The sequence below is a fragment of the Harpia harpyja genome (assembly GCF_026419915.1).
Source record: "Harpia harpyja isolate bHarHar1 chromosome W unlocalized genomic scaffold, bHarHar1 primary haplotype SUPER_W_unloc_3, whole genome shotgun sequence".
NCBI classification, from domain to species: domain Eukaryota; kingdom Metazoa; phylum Chordata; class Aves; order Accipitriformes; family Accipitridae; genus Harpia; species Harpia harpyja.
The window spans coordinates 247,733-253,746 of record NW_026293185.1 but is presented as its reverse complement, the minus strand read 5'-3'; positions in this window follow the sequence as shown (position 1 = coordinate 253,746).

Here is a 6,014-nt window from a genome sequence, read left to right as displayed (position 1 = left end):
TGGCATCACCAGCACGGCACGGCCAGGCCCGCACCCCAAACCACCAGCCAAAGCACCCCCGCGGGTAGCCAGGCCCAGCTACCCAGAAAACAATAAAACCAAAGAGGGAACAAGACAGAGAATGCGGGGAAAGGCAAGGAGAAGGACAGAGAAACAGAGAGAGCGTGAGAGGGATAGGGAGCAGGACAGAGAGATGGAGCAAGAAAGGAAAAAAGGACGGGAGGCAGAACCAAGGGAAAGAGAGACAAGGATGGGGAGCAGGACAAAGGGATGGAAGAGAAAAAAAAGAGCGATGGGCTGCAGGACGGAGATGAAGGAATTAAACAGACACAAGGAGCATGACAGAAGGACAGAGAGAGAAAAAAGGGACAAAGAGCAGGCCAGCATTGGAGGGGAATAAACCAACTGCAATGGGCAGTGGGAGAGAGATACGGAAAAAGAAAAAAATACTGAGGAACAGAAAAAAGAAAGAAGAGACAGCTAGCTGGACAGGGGGACACAGTTAGAAAGGACGGGAGATGGAATGGGACAGAGAAAGACAGACGGAAAAGGTAGCGAAAGAAAGCAAGGCAGAGGGACAGCAAGGCAGGGGGGAAGGGACAGGGGTCTGGACAGAGATGGAGAAATAAGCAGCAGGGACAGAGGAAAAGAGACAGAAAGAGGGACAGGGAACATGGCAAAGAAAGAAAAATCAGGACAGCGGCAGGACGGAGATAAAAAACTGGGACGGTCCTCAGGACAGAGAGCAATATGAATACGAGCAGGGAGCGGGACAAAGGGATACAGCGAGAAACGACAGGACAGGAAGCAAGACAGAGCGACAGACAAGAACAACGACAACGAGAGAGAGAGAGAAAGACAGGGACTGTGAGAAGCACAGGGGGCTGGAGAATTTAGAAAGAGAGGTATTAGGAGCCCTGCAGAGAGAGGGAGGATGAGTGAAAAAAGGGGCAGGAAGCAGCACAAAGGGTCAGAGAGAGTAAGAGATGAACAGGAAGGAGGACGGGGACAGTGAGATCCAGAATAAAAAAAATAAGCAGCAACAGCGAGCAAGACAAAGGGATAGAGAGAGAAAGTAGGAAGAAGAGAGATAGGAAGGCAGAGACACAGAGCGGCACATACAGGCGCAGAGAGGAAAAGAACACCAGGGAACAGGCCAGAGAAATTGGAGGCGGGGGGGGGAAGAGACAGATGCAGATCAGGACGAGGAGATGGAAAAGGAAAAACAGCGACTGGCTGCAGGACAAAGACACAGGGTGGGGGGAAAAAGAGGGAGAGGGAGCAGGACAAGAACGCAGAGAGGAAAAGAAAAGGGGGCAGTCGAACAAGAGAGAGAAAGGGAGAGAGGAAGAGGGAGCAGGACAAGAGAATAGACAGAAGAGGAGAGGTACAGGGAAGCAAAAAAACCCCCAAACCCCAAAAAACAAACATCACAGCAGCAGGGGAAAGAGAGGGGGCCAGGAGAGGGAGAGGGAGGGACCGGGACGCACGAGAGGAGCGACAGGGCCCCGAGGGCCCAGGACTCGCCACAGCTCTCACTCTTGGAGCTGCCAGGAGACCTTACCAGCTCAGATGCTTCTTTCTCCTTCTCTCCTCCCTTCCTCTTCTGTAGCTCCAGTCGCTTGGCTGTCCTCCACGTAATGGAACACACGAGTGTCTCACAGCTCTTATGAGACGAGGCTTCCTAGACACGTAGCCTCGCTCGCTCGCTCGCTCCCTCCCTACGTGGCCGTACCGCGCTGTTGGTCATGCATACCGACCCTGGTGGTCTGACCTGCTGTGGACTACAAAGAGGGATCCTTCCTCACCCAGAGAGGCAGGGTCTTCTCTTGCCTGCAGCGGGAGGCAGCTGCTGGCCAGATGGCCCTCCATTTCTTCTTTAACTTTCTCTAGCCTCTCCAGCTTCAGCAGCTCCTGTCCACAGCCAGGAAGCGCTGCTCCGCCTGTCCCTCTGTGCTCCCACGCCGCCAGGACAGGGAGGCCGAGCAAAGACAGCCCACGCAAGCCTGAGGCCGCTGCAGTCAACGGCATCCCCAGGGGACGAACGGACAACCGCACCCACAGCGTGGCCTCTGGGAGAGGGAAAGAGGCAGCAGTGGCCGTTATTACCGCAGCTCGACCCTTCCGCAGGGGCTTCCGCAGACGCCGCTCGTTCCCCGCGCCGCTGCTAACGGCACCCCCGTTAAGGGAGACTCCAGACCACCGCAGGGCCAGCTTGCTGCCCTCACGACAGGGCTCGGGGGCTGCCGGGGGCTACAGGACAGGCTTCAGGGGAGGGGCTGGAGCTGGGGGCAGCCGCGCGGGCCGAGCGGGGCCGGGGGAGGCTCCGGGGGAGCTCTGGCGACTCGGGCAGGCGCCCGCTGGCCGCGCCTGAGGGGTGCCCGCCTCCGTCCCCTCTTCCCTTCTACCGGCTCTCTCTCGGGGAACTCCCCGGCGCTGCCCTGGCCCGGCTCGCCTCCGGCGGACCGGCAGCCTGCCGCGGCGGCCGCTTCGCAGCTTCCCGTCCCGCCACCCCCGGGCGGCCAGCGGGCAGGAGGCACCCCCCGCCCCCGCCCCCGCCCCCGCCCCCGCCCCCGCCGGAGGGGATCGCTCGCCTCACCGGCGGTCCTTGCGCTCACCCGCTGCCGCCGAGACCCGCGCCCCGCGCGACGCCACGCTGCTCCCGGGCACCGCGCACGCGCCGGCCGCCGACGGCGCGCCGGAAGGGCCAGAGCCGGCGCGCGAACGCAGGGCTGCCCCAGGCGCAGGACGGCGCGCTGTGGCGCATGCGCTCTGGAGGCGCGTACGCACGGCCGGTCGGGGAGCGGGCGCAGCGGGAAGCCCGAAGAAAACGACGCGAAACCGGCAACAAAACTACACCTCGCGCCGCGCAGCAGGGGCCGCGGCGGCAGCGAGGGCTACGCCGCGCCGCACGGGCCCGAGAGCAACGCTGCTGCCCGGCCGCCGAGTCCGCGAAAACGACAGCTCCCGGCATGCCCCGGGAGGCACCGTGGCGGACCGGCAGCTCCGTGCCCCAAAGACTACAGCTCCCGGCATGCAGCGGGAGGCAACCGTCCCTGCGTTCTGACCCGGCGGGACACCGCTCCCGTTTCCGTTTCCGTTTCCGTTTCCGCCCACCCGCCCGCCGGCGCAGCCGCAGTCCCCGCCGAGCCCCCAGCGCCGCCCGGGCAGCTCCCGCGCGCTCCCGCCGCCCGGCTTCGGCTCCAGAAAGTCCCCGCCGCCGGCTCCGGCGCGGCACGGCGCGGCGCGGCACCCCCCCGCCCGGCTCTGTCTCCGGGCACGGCGCGGCCCCGCTGCCGCTCCGTGCGTCCGACACGGACCCCGCCGTCCTCCTCGGGGCTTTCCCCGGCTCGGATCTGGGGCTCGGCAGGGCTTTCGCACCTCTTGGGTGCTGTTTCTTGGTGCCCCCTGCTCTCCCGCCCCCTCCCACACAGGCACGGAGCGGCTCTGGAGAAGGAGCTTGTAATTGAAAAGACGAGAGAAAAGGTCCCCTCCAAGCTGGGCTGACCCCTCCCTACCCCCCCTCCCCGGCCCCCCCTTCAGCAAATACCCCCACTGCCCCCATCTCCATCCCTCGCATCCCTGTCTAATCCCCGCCCCCCCCCTCACACCCCCACGTTGGCTGCCAGAGCCCTGCGCTTGCTGGGTGGCATTGGCAAGGAGCTCTGCGCCTGCCTCTTCCTCGGCTTGGCTGCCACGGCAGGCGGGCATGGTGGCAGGTCCAGCCCCGCATCCTGCCACGGCTCCTGGGGCTCCATCCCGCCGCTGCTGTTGAATGTTTTGAGGCTCAGCGTGGCGTTGCTGAGCTCGGGGGTGCAGTAGTCAGGGGGGAGCAGCTCCTCAGGCAGCGAGAGCGAGCTGAAGTCGCGGTCGGGGGTGGCTGCGCCGGTGCCGCCGGTGTCCCCAGGCGTGGGGCTGCTGCTGGGAGCGTGCTGGTTGACCGCCAGCCTGTCCAGGGAGCAATCAAAGAGCATGAGGGCCTCTTGGAGAGCCACTTTCTCAGCCACGGCAAGGTCATCTGCAGGCTCCCCAAGGGCTCGGCTGGGGAGGAGCGTCGCTCCCCGGGGGGACGTCGCTGCCCGGGGCTGCCCCCGCAGGGGTGGCCGTGCTGGAGATGTTGGTCTTCGCCAACTGCCCCTCGGTGTGCTGGTAGCCGGGGATGGCTGTCAGCAGCACCGGAGGGGCGGGGGCCACCCCGCTCCTCTGATTTTCGTAGGGTGCGAGGTATTGTGGTTGGCCCTGGGGGGTCCCTGGGTCTGCCCAGGCCAGGGGGGCCCCGCAGCCCCCGGGACCCCCCAGGGCAGCACCCGGCAGAGAAGCGGCGCCTTGGCCGAGCGTGGCGGTGGCCGGTGGAGGCGGGTCGGTGGTTGCCCGCTGGATGCGGAAGACCCGGGGGTCGAAGAGGCAGCCACATGGAGCCCTCTGCAGACCTGTGTGGGTGAGGGGGAGCCGTGCTGGGCCGGGGGGACTCTCCAGGGGCACCCGCCGAGCCGGCCCCGATGGCCGACATCCCCCAGCTCTGGGCCAGGGGCGTGGGGAGCTTGTGGCTGGGGCGATCCCCACGGGGTGAGCTGCTGTGCCGGTGGGACGAGGTTGCAAATCAGGGAGGAGACTCGCATCTAGGAGGTGAAATAGGAGAGATGGCCCCAAATATTTGGGGAATTCTCTGCAGATCGGCTTTACTGGGCACGCGCCGCCCGGGCGAGGGCAAGGATGCTCACTGGGGCTTGCTGAACCCCCATGCGAAAAGCGCCGGGGGGACGGGTGTGATGGGGATGGCGAAGGTGCCAGAGCAGACTGGGGTGCCGTACCTGCTGGTGGTGCCTGGGGGGCCTGGGGTGCCTGGGCTGCAGGGAAGGGCTGCTCCCGCGCGGGCAGGCGGCACAGGTTGGCTGAGCCTAAGAGAGAGAGACAGGAGCGATGGCCGGCGGTCACCTCCGCTGTTGCCCCGCAGGAGCGTCCCTGGGCTGCAGGGGTTGGGGTCGGTCCCTGCCTCGAGGGTAGAAGGTTTTGGGGAGCACGAATGGCTGGAAAAGCTGGGGCGCCGGGGGGCCCCAGGGCCCAGGCAGTGGGAGCTGCATTGGTGGCCGCGCCATGGTCCCTTCTGGCTGTTGGCTGCTAAGGACTCTTTGGCGTCTCCCCGGAAGGAATGCGGGGGCTCCCTGTGTTCCGCCCCACCCCCAAGAGCCTCCCCAGCTCCTCCTGGGGAGGGAAAGGGTTAAGGGAGGCTGGGGTGCCCCCGGGGCCTACAGGCGGCTCTCAGGGTCTGCGGGTGCAAATCCTCTTGGCTTTCAACAGTATTTTTCCGGTGGGGGAAGAAGAACAGGTTGATTCAGCCGAGCCAAGTGGGGACCAAGCTGCAGCCACAGCCTCCTTGCGCCAGATGGCAAATGCATTTGCGACTATTGCCCGTGCTTCCGTTCGCTGCGTTGACCGGAGTGACGCAGAAATAGGAAAAAGGACCTCGAGGGCGCGAAGGAAGGTCACGCGGTGTCGCTCGGCGGCACGCTTTCCCCCTGCCCTCGCTCCAGTAGTGCTGTCAGGTCTTTTAGTCTCCTGATGGGAAAAGCAGCAGCTCTGGATCCCCCCCGGAGGGGGCGGCGCTTTCCCTGGGTGCGTGACGCCCAGGAGAAGACAGCACCCGCCGCCGCCTGCTCCCAGAAAAGGACTGGATTCTGCACAACATCCGATGATGAGATGCTGGGGCTGTTTGTGCTCTACGGGACCCCAGGGACCGGGTGAGTACATCCCCTCCTTGTACTTGGAGGATTTGGCACTAGCAAGGACACCCTGGTAGGAACACGGGCCTCTCGCTCCCGCTGTGTGAACAGTGTGTGGCCTGGGGGAGTCGGGACGACTGCCGTGAACCGGAGGCCAAAGATCTCTCCTGGCCTGTATCCTGTTAATTAAAGAGATTGCGCTCTGTTCGTGAGGCACCTCTGGCTGCAAGATTGTGCAAGGCCATCCGCTGCGTAACTTGTGGCAGGGACCGGTGCTGGGGGCGTGAAAGCAAC